The following is a 13,711-nucleotide window of genomic DNA, read 5'->3' as shown; positions in this document are numbered from 1 at the left end:
TGGCTGAAAAAGCAGAGACTGCAGAGAGACAGGCTTTGGTTTATATGTCATCTCTACTATTCCCCTACTGGGTCAAATTACTCAATAATGCCCCTGCTGCTGCTGCTGCTAAGTCGCCTCAGCCATGTCTGACTCTGTGCAACCCCATAGACGGCAGCCCGCCAGGCTCCCCCGTCCCTGGGATTCTCCAGGCAAGAACACTGGAGTGGGTTGCCATTTCCTTCTCCAATGCATGAAAGTGAAAAGTGAAAGTGAACTCGCTCAGTCATGTCCGACCCTTAGCGACCCCATGGACTGCCACCCACCAGGCTCCTCTGCCCATGGGATTTTCCAGGCAAGAGTACTGGAGTGGGGTGCCATTGCCTTCTCCAAATAATGCCCCTTATTAGATCTTATTTGTGAAAGAAAGAAAGAAGTACCCATTTCTCAGGATCATTGTGCAAATTAAATGAGGTCACATGTGTGAAAATGTCTAGCCCCTGTGAGGCTCTGTTAGCATTCTAAAGTAAATCAAACATCTCCTGGCATCTCGCTCCCTGCTTTCCTCCCCAGCCCCTTGTGTCAAGACCCTCTCCACCATCACTCTGCTTTGGCCAGATGCACCTCTTTCCTGTTCCTGGATTGTTTCAAGCACTTGTATCCCCAGTGTTTTCCCAAAGGCTCTTCCTTCTGCCTGGAGGGAGCTCCCTTCAGACCTCCCTAGTGACCTTTCACTTAAATGCAAGTCTTAGTGAATAAAGCACTTTCCTTAAGATGACTAAACCCCCAATCTAAGCGAGCCCCTCTCTGACTTCCTGTTATGTCCTTTCATCTCTCTCTCAATATGCACTCACTACGTATTTTTAACTACTGTCCGTTTATTAGTAGATTTTCTTTTTTAATAATTTTACGTGATTGTTTATTTTGGGTTGAGCTGGGTCTTCCTTGCTGTTCGGGCTTTTCTGTAGTCGCAGCAAGCGGGGCTTACTCTCATTACGCTGTGCAGGCTTCTCGTTGTGGTGACTTCTCTTGCTGCAGAGGATGGGATCTAGGGCACACGGGCTTAGTGGTTGCTGCTTGCACCCTCTAGAGCGGAGGCTCAGCAGTTGTGGTGCACAGGCTTAGTTGCTCTGAGGCACGTGGGGCCTTCCTGGATCAGGGTCGGGGTGGAACCCGTGTGTCCTCACTGGCAGGCGGGTTCTTTACCACTGAGCCACCAGGGAGGTCCTAGCGCACTTTCCTGATGCACCTCCCCCTCTAGACTGGAGACTCCAAGAGACCAAAGTCTGTGAGTGTCTTGCTTACCACCCCACGCTAGCCCTGCGGCTGACATAGCGTAGAGACACAAAGTCAGTATTTTGTGAATGAATGATCACGCATTCATTGGCTTTTTACTTATAAGACAGGTATTAGAGTAGGCACCAGCCATAATTCTGCAGGGAAAAAGGGACCCATCCTTTTGGTTTTCCACAGTGAGTCGTCTGTCCTTCCTTCTCTCTGTTTATTCCTCCCTCCTTTCCATCTTTCCTTCTGTCCTTCTTCCCTGCCTTCGCAGATTTCCATGATTCCAAGTGATAACAGTCTTTCCTCTGTAAGCTTCAGGACGATGTCTAGGACACAAACTCCAGTTCAGGAGGAGAGCTTGTTATCTCCTGCTCCATCTCTACTCCATCCAGGCTCAATCTTCCATCGATCCTCTTGTACCTACACATGCCCCCCACCCCCGTTTGTTTCTTCCACCTCAGTAATTCACAGCGTCCTTTTCATGCCTGCCTTGCTCCCCACAGCTCCTTGAATCCGGTTACCACTCAGCACAGTTTCCTTTTTTCCCTTTCAGTCACCTCGCCCCAGACACTCTCCTGTTTTAGGGCTGCCAACTCTGGCACCTGAAACCATGTGGAGCCCAATTCCATCAGCTGGTATAGGAGCAATTACAAGATGAAGGCCCGTGTTGGGGCTTTTCCTTTTATTGTTGATCTCTCCAAATTAGACCATTGTAAATATTTCTATTACTGCTGCTTCTTTGCTTCCCTGGTGACTCAGACCATAAAGAATCTGCCTGCAGTGCAGAAGACCTAAGTTCGATCCCTGCTTCTTTGGCTCAGAAACCTCTCTTTGATGTAAGCTCAAATTCATTTCTCTCTCACTAGTTGGTTAATTCTAGTAATTAACCTGTCTGAGCCTTAATTTTCCTTCTTTAAGTTGGGTGATGGGAAGGTTGAGTGAACCAGCAGGTATAAGTGGAAGCACCCAGTACTTTCTGGCACATAGTAGGTCCTCAGTAACACTAGCTTGTTTTCACCTCCAAATATCTATTTATTTGGTCCTTCTGTGACCCTTCTGTCTCTTTGCTTTCATCCCTCCATTTCTCATCTCCCTTTTCAGAACATTTCCACTCTGTCTCATTTAGAGTGAACTTTCACTATTGTCTCTAACTTATCCTTCATGAAAAATGAAAGAATATTTTAATCACCATTGTCTTTCTTCATTTCTACTTGCATCTGTTTGACTGATTTCTGCTTCAACCCAGTACTTCTCTGACTCTTTCCCTTAACGATTCTCAAATTTATTATCTTTTTTCTCCGACCCATACCTTTCACTACCTTCCACATGCTCTGTCCCCAGCCCTCTAAATCAACCTCCTCTTGTTCCATGATTTACTGCAGTCATTTCAAATCCTTCTTATACCATCTAGCCAAAATTCTCACAACACTCCTTGAAAGTCTCTCTTTCCTCATTCATCCTTTTGCATTTTCTTTTTCAAGTTCACTCATCTCTAATTCATCCCCATCATTCATTTGCATGTGCCCAAATCCCTGTACCTCTTTGCCTACTTAATCATTTCATCTATCCGTGTTCCCTTCTTCCTTTGTTACACTCATCATCTTTCATCATTAACACATACTAACGGGTGATATTCCCCTGCATCTTTTTTTTTTTTTTCCTTCCAAATCTTACTACTGGTGTATTTTCAGGACCCTCTTTCTGGATTCCAATGGCTCTTCCTGTCTAGGACCCTGCTTTAGTGCTTTAGATTTTTTTGTTTTTAATTGGAGAATAATTGCTTGCTTTACAATATTCTGTTGGTTTCTGCTGTACATCAACATGAATCAGCCACAGGTAGATGCTTTAGTTTTTTAGAAAAGCCTTGCAATATCTGCTGTATATTTATTCAAGCTGAACTGTGAACCTGGGGCATTAGAGTATATATTACTAATGAAAAGTGGAAGTGTTATGCTCTGCTAGTGAGTCCCAGGTCATTTTGCTTCCTGCAGCCCATTGTTTGCACTCTTACATTTTGAACTGGTGAAGGTATTGGAAGCGTAGAGTGACTATTTCCACAGTATTTTCTGGGTGCCTACTATGAGTTAGGCGCAAAACATTCTTTTCTTATTTAATTCTCACAACCATCTGTGAGGTTGCAATCGTTAATCCTGGCTTTGCATAGAGAGAATTGGGAACACATAGAAAACGTGCTCCCTGCAATCTGCTGGGCAATTTACGTTGAATAAAGTCCTTCCAATTTCTTTGGGTTGAAATTCGAAACTAAGCCCCGCAGGCTGAGGGCACAGGGAGCCCAAAGAAAGAGGCAGACCCCCCCAGACTGTTGGGCGGCAGTGCTAACAAGACCCCAGGCTTGCCCTGGGTGCTGCAGGGGCTGATCTTTGAATCTGTCTGCCAGAGTCTTGAAAGTCTGCATAGAAGTCTTAACGGGGTTCAGTCACATACACCATTCAGCTTGTCTCAATAACACATTGCTCTCTCAAGGCTGTGTCCTTGATGTGGTTCCGGGAACAATGCATGAAATGTATTAATACATTTCAAAAAGAGAGAAGGGGGTTGAGGAGCCTAGGTCCAGCTTCCAGGTCAACTGGAGTGACGTCTTTTCCACGACCTCCTCCAATAAGACAGTATAGTTCAAGGGTCAAGAGTTCCCATACTTTTGGAATGGGGATAATAACAACCACTTTGCAAGGGTGTCCTTTGATATTTGTCTTCCCTATTAACTTATAGTTGCCGTGAAGGCAGAAATCCTATCAGTTTTGTCCTCTGCTGCCTGGCATGTGTGAGGTCATCAATGATAACTTGGTAAATGACTGAATGAATGTTAAGAGAATAGTCTTCTGCATCAGATGACGCTGGTTTTGAATTTCAGCTCTGCCATTTAATACCCATGAGACCTTGAATGCAGTAGGGAGAGAGCAGACCTTTTCTGTCCGATTCTTTAAGTTTGTTGATGCACGCGCTTGCATGCATGTTGTTTTTAATTTTTAAGTAATCTTATTTAGCAACCTTTAGAGTCAGGGAAATCAGGGTTCCAATTCCAGCTCTCTCAGTTGCCAGCTTTGATGTCATGTAGTCATCTCTTCAAGCATCACTTTCTCATCTATACAATGAGAACAATGTGGTCTCTCTATTATACTCAAGGACAAACGCTAGGTCGGTTGATGGTCTGGGGGTGAAACCCCAAGACGGCCTGTTCTCAAGCCTCCTGCACAGTTTGTTACAGCCAGGGGTCCCATTGCCCTGCCTCACAGCTCCATGGCCTCCTTGCCCTGTTTCTCCCACCATCTTAAGGAGCTTTTTGTAAACATAACTCCAAGGGCCTTTGCTCAGATGTATCTAAGGGATATGGAGGATGTCCCCCACTCCTGACCCACTTACCAAGCTGTATTTGATGCCAATTGTCTGAGAATCTGCAGGCTCAGCAAGGCAGGGGCTCTGCAGGCTCTGAAAGTCTCCTGAAGGTACAGATGCATTCCCTCTCTTTTAGGGAGGCTCTCAGTGAAATCTATAGGAAGTCACTCATTTTGGCTCTAGGCACTATACATAATACATATGTACTTTTCTTTCTTTCTTTTTTTTTTGACTGAGACTCTGGTTTACAAAGAGAAAAAGACAAACATGTTTATAAGAGCCCTTCCTTCATCCTTCCCTCCCTTCTTCCCTCTTCTCTCCCTTTCTTCCTCTTATCTCTCCTTCTTGGAGGACTGTGGACGACTATGCTCCAGGAATGCGGATACATGGATGATCAAAACTGAAATGGTCCCTGCACTCATGGAGCTAAAGAGAAGCAGAATATAGCACTCTGAATCATGCCGCATTGGCATACCGATTGCTTTGAATTAAAGTTGCTCAACAAACAGCTAGTGCACGACCGCTGATCCTCCCTTGTACCCCGAAAATAGGAAATACATCTTCCATGTGAAAAGTACTCTGTCTCTACCAAGAGGTGGAGAGACATCCTCATCACTAGGGACAGGGACTTCAGGGCAGAGAAGGCTGTGTAAAGAAAGCTTGTTACTTCTTTACAAATAAGCTGCCCCAAGCCCAAAGCCCTTGTTTTGTCAGTTCTTTACCAATTTATTGTTTCTTTGTCTGAAAGGTATAGAAGCTGCCTGCTCTGGTCACTTCTTGGAGTCTCAGATTTTTATGAGCTGCCATACACATGAAATTAAATTAGGTTTTCTTTGTCTTATGTCAACTTAATTACTAGACCAGCCAAAGAAACCAGAAGGGAAGAAGGGAGAGGTTTTCCTCCCTTATAGAGCTTACTGTCAGGTCAAGAGATAGACAAAAACAAATAATCAAAAATGACTATAGTGGAGGAGAAAATGGGGAGATCCTATTCAACAAAGTAAATGGGTATAAAGTTTCAGTTATGCAATATGATTAAGTTCTAGTGATTTGCTGTGTGTGTGTTAGTTGCTCAATCGTGTCCAACTCTTTGCAACCCCATGGACTACAGTCTGCCAGGCTCATCTGTCCATGGAATTCTCCAGGCAACAATATTAGTGTGGGTTGCCATTCCCTTCTCCAGGGGATCTTCCTGACCTGGAGATCAAACCTGGGTCTCCTGTATTGCAGGCAGATTCTTTGCCATCTGAGCCACAAGGAAGCTATACAGCATTTGCTTAGAGTTAACAATACTATACTGTATTCATAAACATTTATGAAGAGGGTAGATCTCATGTTGACTCTTGTTACAATAGTAGATGATTTTAAATGTTGATGATTTTCGATGTTCTTTGATAGAAAAGAACATGGTTCTATGAATTAGAATGACGAGAGAGGTATTAATTTATATCTGAGGACCAGGTGATGCATCTCAGAAAATGTGGAAATCAAGTAGAAACAAGAAAGAATGAATAAGCATTGTTGTGGGAACCGGGGGGACGGGGGAAATCCAGGCAGAAAGAGCAGCCATCACAAAGACTCGGAGAGAGAACTTGGCCAATTCTAGGGGCCAAACATCTGAAGCCATCATGGCTAGGCAGTAGACGGGCAAGACTAGAAAAGGATAAAATGAGTCCAAGTAAGTTAGTATGGCTTCAATTATTCAGGTCTATGTAGGCCATGGCAAGGAGTTTGGATTTAGTTCTAATTTAAATGGAACGCCACGGGCGATTTTACGTAAGACGATGGCATAGACAGATATATATTTTTTAAATGCTGCTTTGGCTTTAGGTAGAGATGGATTTGAATAGTACAAGACAGAACAGCAGGAGTCTAGCCTGGAGTCTGTCACCGCTGCCCAGGTGTCAACCTCTCCAGGATGCATGCAGACTTTTCCCTTGTAACACCCCCCACCACACTAATAGTGGGTACTCACTATCTCCATTGAAAACTGGTCCTACTTTGGTTGGCTCTGACCAATAGAATGTACTGATTCAGTTTCCTCGTTGAATCTACCACAATGGATTCAAATTCCACATTTTGGGGGAAGCCACATGCAACAAGTTTCATGAAAATTCTCCAGCTATTTGCAGGCCTCTACCTTCTTCTCCCTTTCAAGGAATGCCTGGCCCTGTCATCTACCTCCACTGCTCTCTGTATGGGTATTAAAATAAAAACAACAACAAAAGCTAACAATAATGTTCATTTACATTGAATTCTTCTACATTTATCACCATAAATTTGACTTCCATAACCTTGTGAGCCAGTAGGGCAAGAGTTTTTAGCCTCAATTTATAAAAGTGTCAAGAATACTTCCACTGGTGGTCATGGTGGGCCCTGGTAGTCCAGAGGTTGGGGATCTGCCTGCCAAAGGAGGGAACACAAGTTCAACCCCTGGTTGGGGAGGATCCTGCATTCCACAGGGCAATGAGCCTGCACTCCCCAGAGCCCACGCTGCACAACAAGAGTAGCCACCACAATGAGAAGGCCATGTACTGCAGCTAGAGTGCAGCCCCTGCTCATCACAGCTAGAGAGAGCTCATGTGCAGCAGCAAAGACCCAGCACGGCCAAAATAAATAATAAGTAAATTAAAATTGTAAAAAAAGAATAAAAGTCAAAGATGTGACTTACTCAAGTTTGGGCAGATACGTGGAACAATTGAGTCCTGAATCAAGTCCTTCAATGCCAAGTGCAAGCTTCTTTTCACCCTAGAGTGAGAGGCAGCATAGATGTAAAACAGCTCAGTTGTTCTGGTATCAGATTGACTGTCTATAGTCAAATCTGTGTCTATGACTTTGATGTTGCTATGTGACCTTGGAAAATTTATTTAACCCCTTTGAACTTTCGTTTCTTCAACTGAAAACAACGAAAGTACCTGCCTCACGGAGTTGGATGAGGTTAAATGAGCTGATAGACTAAAAGCATGAAGCAACGAAGCAGTGTCTAGCCTGTATTAATAATCAATAAACATAACCAATGCTGCTGCTGCTAAGTCACTTCAGTCGTGTCTGACCCTGTGCGACCCCACAGACGGCAGCCCACCAGGCTCCGCCGTCCCTGGGATTCTCCAGGCAAGAACACTGGAGTGGGTTGTCATTTCCTTCTCCAATGCATGAGAGTGAAAGTGAAGTCACTCAGTCGTGTCCACCTCTCAGTGACCTCATGGACTGCAGCCTACCAAGGCTCCTCCATCCATGGAATTTTCCATGCAAGAGTACTGGAGTGGGGTGCCATTGCCTTCTCTGAAACATAACCAATAGATGTTAGCTGTTATAGCATCTTAGGCCTTCTGGATCTAAAATGACAGCAGTAAAATAGAAGTGGCTCTGGGTTTAGTATAAAGGATCTCGGTTCAGAGTACTAACTCTACCATAACGTCATGAGTAAGGTATATCATCAGTGACCTGGTTTTTCATCTGTAAAGTGGGCATAAGCATACCTGGCTTACAAAGTTGTTGTGAAAAGTAACTTCTATAAATAATAAGAGAACGCACCTAGCACCAAGAACTCTGTCCTCAGTAAGTGTTCATTTTCCTCCTCTCCGCTTTGATTCAGCACCCTTTTCCCGAGGCGGACTTCTCTGATGCTGCAGGCTGGGTTAGACACCCTGTTTTCTTTTCTCCTAACACCTTGCATCTACCTGGAGCAGAGCACAGAATATGCTGCGGTAAAAGCATCTGCCCCTCTGTCTCCACCTTTAACCTGGAGCTGCTGGATGTGCCAGGCACTGTTCTAAGCACTTTATAAACAGTGCAGTATTTAACCTTTCTGTGAACCCAAGGAAGGTGTACTAGCGTACACCTTTGTGTATCAGTTTAGGAAACTGAGGAAGAGGAAGTTTGAATCATGCATCCCGCATTGCACAGCCGGCATAGATGGGGTGCTCATTTCTCCTTCTGCTGTTAGACTCTCAGTACCACCCATTCACCATATTTCTACGTCGATATTTTCTCTACCACAGCTGATTCATGGATTGATTGATGGATTGCCTCCATCACTCAAATATAAGCTTTATTAGGAAAGGGATTTTTGCCTCTCTCATTCACTGCCGCGTATCCAGTCCATAGGAGACATGCTGACACACAGGAGTTGCTCAATAAGTATTTGATGGATAAATTAACAAATGCATGCCTTTATTAACTATGGAATTTGTTTTGTACCTTAAAAAAACCACGGCCTATATCAATCTGTACTTAAACTGAAGATAGGCAGGGGACGAGGAAGTCTGCACAGAGATATGATTCCCTTTGGCCCTGCACTGGACTCTCATAGCATTGCTTCTCTGAGCAGCTGGCCAACAGCTGGCTCTCACCTTCTTCTTGGAAGGCAAGAGGGGGTTTCCACTCAAGACGACAGGGAGTGGGAATGCAGAGCAAGCTGCACAGGGCAGAGATATACCGCAGTCGTGGCATTAAGCCTGGGGTTGGAGATGCCCACCAAGATTCACTGGGAAAAAATAATAGTTAAAAAAGTGTAATGTCTAGTATTTATCATCTCAGTCTACTGGTAGTTCATTCTCCCTGACATCCATGGAGAGTCTCGGGAGCTAATATACTGTCTAACACCTACCTTGCCAATGCATTATGCACTTTTCAGTTAGTTTTAACTCTCGCCTGTTATTCTCTAATTTTTGTTGCTCTAGGTCTTATGTGAGCCATTAGCATAATATTTAAGGTCTTAAACCACCTTTCTGATCCATTCCCCTGCTAATTTTTTTTCTGTAACCTATGCCCTCATCAAAATAAGTGCCCTTACTATCCCTTGCACACACTTCAAACTCCCTGCTACCTCTGTCTAGATTTTTCCCTAACTAGTACCCTGAAGGCACAGATAGCATCCATCCTTCAGGGCCATTTCTGATCGTCATCACACCCATTCTCTGAAATAGCTGTTTCCCTTTGCATGGCCTTGTGCTTTGTGTAAATTCATTTGTAGTATTTAATATTTTCTATGACATGTCCTATTTGCATTTAAGGCTGTGATGTTTTAGATTACTGTCCAACAAATATGCACTCCCTTCTTCCTCTGTGAGGAGAGCGTCGCCCCCAGAATGTGTTGATATTGACCTTGGCCACGTGACTCACAGTGGCTAGTGCGGCGCCAGCAGCCATGCCACGCGCCCCGGCTTGTGCAGCGGTGCTCTCGGTGCTTCTGCCGTTATCAGGAGAGCAATACGCTCTGTCCAGGTCTCTGGTCATCTCTCACCCTACTGACAGATACGCAGCACATCTGTCCGTAACCCGCAGTTTGGAGACAAGCTTTGCTAAGCCGGCCTAAATCAGCAGGCTCCCCCAGCCAAACTCTAGATGGTTGCATGAGAGCAAACAATTGCCATTTAAGCCACTGAGTTTAGAGCTGTTTTATTACACACCATGATTGTGATATCAACTGACTGGTACAGAGTTTAACTCTTCTCCTCTACTCCGACTTGCCTGAAGCTAGGGATAGTTTGATTCAGCTTTTTTTTTTTTTTCACTTATGCAGAATTCCAAAACACAAGCCTAATACATATCTTTTGAACAAATGAATGGATGAATAAATGAATGATTAAAGAGCTCTCAAGAGAGATTCAAGATTCAAGAATCGGGGACACTAATGTACTCATTAGCTCAACAAGAATTACTTGAATACTTATTCGGTGTCAGGCATCGTACAAGAGGAACAGTATTCAGTGCTAAAAAAGCCAGATTTGGTTTCCGGATGGTCCTCGGTGGCTTGGGAAGACTTGAGACTCAGGAATTCGTAATGCAGTCAGTGTGCAAACTCTGATTATCCTTGAATCGCATGCGAGGACACCAAAATAATCAGAGAAGTGATAATGGATAGAAAAAAAAACAGAAGATCCCTCTCTCTCTCTGCTGATTCCCATTATCTCGGGGTAAGAGCAAATCCCCAGACAGATGGGAGGAATTTGCATCCATTTGAGAAAATGAGTAGGAGAAGCTGACCCAAGGCTAAAATTGAAATCTCCAGGGACAGGTGCTGGTGGGTCATTTTCTGATTGCTGAATGACACCTCTGATCCTTTCCACCTATTATGGAGAAGCTGTTGCCATGCTGAGCCTAAGTGCCGTTATCATCTGTAAATCAAAAACCTGGATCCATGACGTCTAGATCTGGCGGTGGGACCTCAGCGTCCTTTTCTGAGAGCGTTTCCTGATGGGTAAGCCTTTCTGCTGCACTTTCTTGCCTACTGCACCTACTCACCCCAAAGGTGTGGCAAAGTCAGCTTGTTGCTGATGACTTCCATTTTGCAACACAAGTGCTAAAATTCTTCAATCATGGAAGGCATCAACAGAGCCAAGCCTTAAGTCCAGCTGCCTTGCCTTGGCCACCAGCCTCTGGGGAGCAAAATGCGTCCAGTATGTGCTTTAACACCACCTAAGGCTTTCTGTTTATGTCTATGTTTTTGAAAGAGCAGGTGGCTAGTACAGATGGACTGTGAGAGAGAAAAGGCATCTATGCAAGGCTTGGAGAATGACACGCCAAGAAAAAAGAAAATGCATGGCTATTTCTAAATCTAGTGTCTCTTGGCCTGAAAGAATAAGTTGAAACTTTTTACTACCCTTAATACATGCCACTTTGATATGCTCAGTTCAGTTCATTTCAGTCGCTCAGTTGTGTCCGACTCTCATGAATCGCAGCACACCAGGCCTCCCTGTCCATCACCAACTCCCAGAGTTCACTCAGACTCACGTCCATTGAGTCCGTGTTGCCATCCAGCCATCTCATCCTCAGTCGTCCCCTTCTCCTCCTGCCCCCAAATCCCTCCCAGCATCAGAGTCTTTTCCAATGAGTCAACTCTTCACATGAGGTGGCCAAAGTACTGGAGTTTCAGCTTCAGCATCATTCCTTCCAAAGAAATCCCAGGGCTGATCTCCTTCAGAATGGACTGGTTGGATCTCCTTGAAGTCCATTTCAGTCGCTCAATCATGTCCAACTCTTTGCGACCCCATGAATTACAGCACACCAGGCCTCCCTGTCCATCACCAACTCCCGGAGTTCACTCAAATTCACATCCATTGAGTCAGTGATGCCATCCAGCCATCTCATCCTTGGTCGTCCCCTTCTCCTCCTGCCCCCAATCCCTCCCAGCATCAGAGTCTTCTGACCCTAATGAAGACAATAGCCATAAGAAAATAAGTGTTTTGGTCAAGTAGACAGATATCAACAAAGACCTATTTTCTAATCACTGTGCGATTTATAAATATGACAATGCCTGCACAGCATTTAGTACACTATTTAGCATCTGACAGCAACAACAAAAAGAATAATAGTAACATTGACAGAGTCTCTGTAGCATACCAGGAAGTATGCTAAATGCTGTGACGTTCTCATCTCACCTAACCCTTTCAACAGCTCTAAGAGCCAGGAACTATAAGCATTTCTAACTGTCATATGAGAAAACTAAAGCTAAAAAAGGTGAAATTCCTCATCCAGAGTTACACACCTGACAAGTGACAAGGCCAGGTCTCTTACCCCATATCTCCTGGTTATAAATACAACTCCATAGCCCCTCTCTTAATCAACACTGGAATGGAATGCAATGAATGGAAGCTGCAATCATCGTCATCATTTTATTATAACCACAATTATTAGGTGTCATAAAAGAAGAGTCACTACATGAGGATATTTTCTGGAATGTTTCTACTGAAAGAAATGGCTGATTGAAAAGTAAGGATGCAAGTTTCAAGTGTGGCCTTTGGGGACAAACTGCAGGAGAAAGGTAAAAAGGAAGGGAAAGGTCAAGTCTAAAATACCTGGCTCTTACTTCACGATATAGTAGCCTAGGCAAGGAATGCCTTGAATCATTGGGAAAATGAAATTCAGTAGGTTATATCGTGATCCTAATTCTTCACCTCTCCATGTGTCTGCAACCTTTGCCAGGCGTCTTTATTCTTCCTAAAGAGCCAGAGTCTCTTTCCGTACTCTTTGAAGCAGGACGTGTCTATGTGACTTATTCTGACCAATAGAATAGGCAGAGGTGAAGGGTGGGTCAGCTCTGAGCCTGGTGTGCTTCTGCTTTCTGTCTTACGCTTCCACAGTCACTAGGAGAAGCACATGCCTGGGCTCGCCTGCTGGTCTCAGAAGGAAGGTGACAAACATGTGGAGCGCAGATTTCCCAGTTAAGGTGCGGCAACCAAGCTCAGCTTGAAGCTGAATCCCCGTCGACTCACAGACACATTGATGAGTCTAGCCCAGATAGCAGACCTCCAACCAACCCACTGACATGCAAGTTATACTAATCAATAATGGTTTTAAGCCACTATATTTTGAGGTGGTTTATTAAGCAGTAATAGGTAACCAGCACAGAGAATAATCAAAGATACTTATGCCCAGTGTCTGACACATAGCTGCCGCTGAATAAAGAATATTTCCCTTTCGTACATCTTTAATCAATCAGAAGTTTCAGTTCCTGCCTCTGTGAAAGTCCCTTATTATGTTAAGATTATCAGCCATGCAGGTGTAGGAAGGGAGCTCAGGGATCCCTTGTATCAGGGCTTCCACTCTGACTCCCTGCTGAGGTTGGGAAGTGAAGCAAGAGACAGCATGTGACCTTCCTGTACTGGGAGCTTACAGCTCCGCCATCAACATACGATGGCCTGACAGCCTCAGAGCAAGTTTTCCTCCAGTAATTATTTCCATTGCCATGATTGCTTGTTTCTATGTCAAAGTCACTTCCCCTCTTCACTCCTGATTTTTCATTTCTGTAAAAATGACAGTGTCTGATTTAGCTCTTGGAAGAGGACAGGGTGTTTAGGAAAGGATAGAGGCATGGAAGAAAAAGGCAAGGGAGGAAAGAAAGAAAATGCCTCACCCCAAATGGGTTTTACAAATGTAAAGCGCTAATGAGATTCGAAATAACAATAAATTATGCTTCGAAGGCTGAAACCTCACGTTTCTCACCATGAATATTCATCTCCATGATATCTTTTGAGGGAATAAAAATTGGGTGAAACAGCGATGCACATGTAGGTTTTTTTTTTTAAACTTCTCACTCTATTTTTATCTGGACCAAGGCAGACCCCTGGATTGATATCATCAGTATTGTAAT

General features: G+C 44.2%; 1 protein-coding gene across 2 annotated transcripts in view; it reads right to left on the bottom strand.

Moving 5' to 3' along the window:
- The window catches only part of ASTN2 (astrotactin 2), a 1,128,670-nt gene that overhangs the window by 1,039,994 nt on the left and 74,965 nt on the right, over window positions 1–13,711 (bottom strand). For both annotated transcript variants that reach the window (XM_069573835.1, XM_069573834.1), the window contains exon 2: window positions 7,289–7,365. The gene's annotated coding sequence lies outside the window, so the exon portion shown is untranslated. The remainder of the gene's footprint in view (window positions 1–7,288; window positions 7,366–13,711) is intronic.

This window comes from Ovis canadensis, chromosome 2, assembly GCF_042477335.2.
Source record: "Ovis canadensis isolate MfBH-ARS-UI-01 breed Bighorn chromosome 2, ARS-UI_OviCan_v2, whole genome shotgun sequence".
NCBI classification, from domain to species: Eukaryota; Metazoa; Chordata; class Mammalia; order Artiodactyla; family Bovidae; genus Ovis; species Ovis canadensis.
The sequence above is the reverse complement of the archived record's forward strand: the minus strand, read 5'-3'. Positions and strand labels throughout refer to the sequence as shown.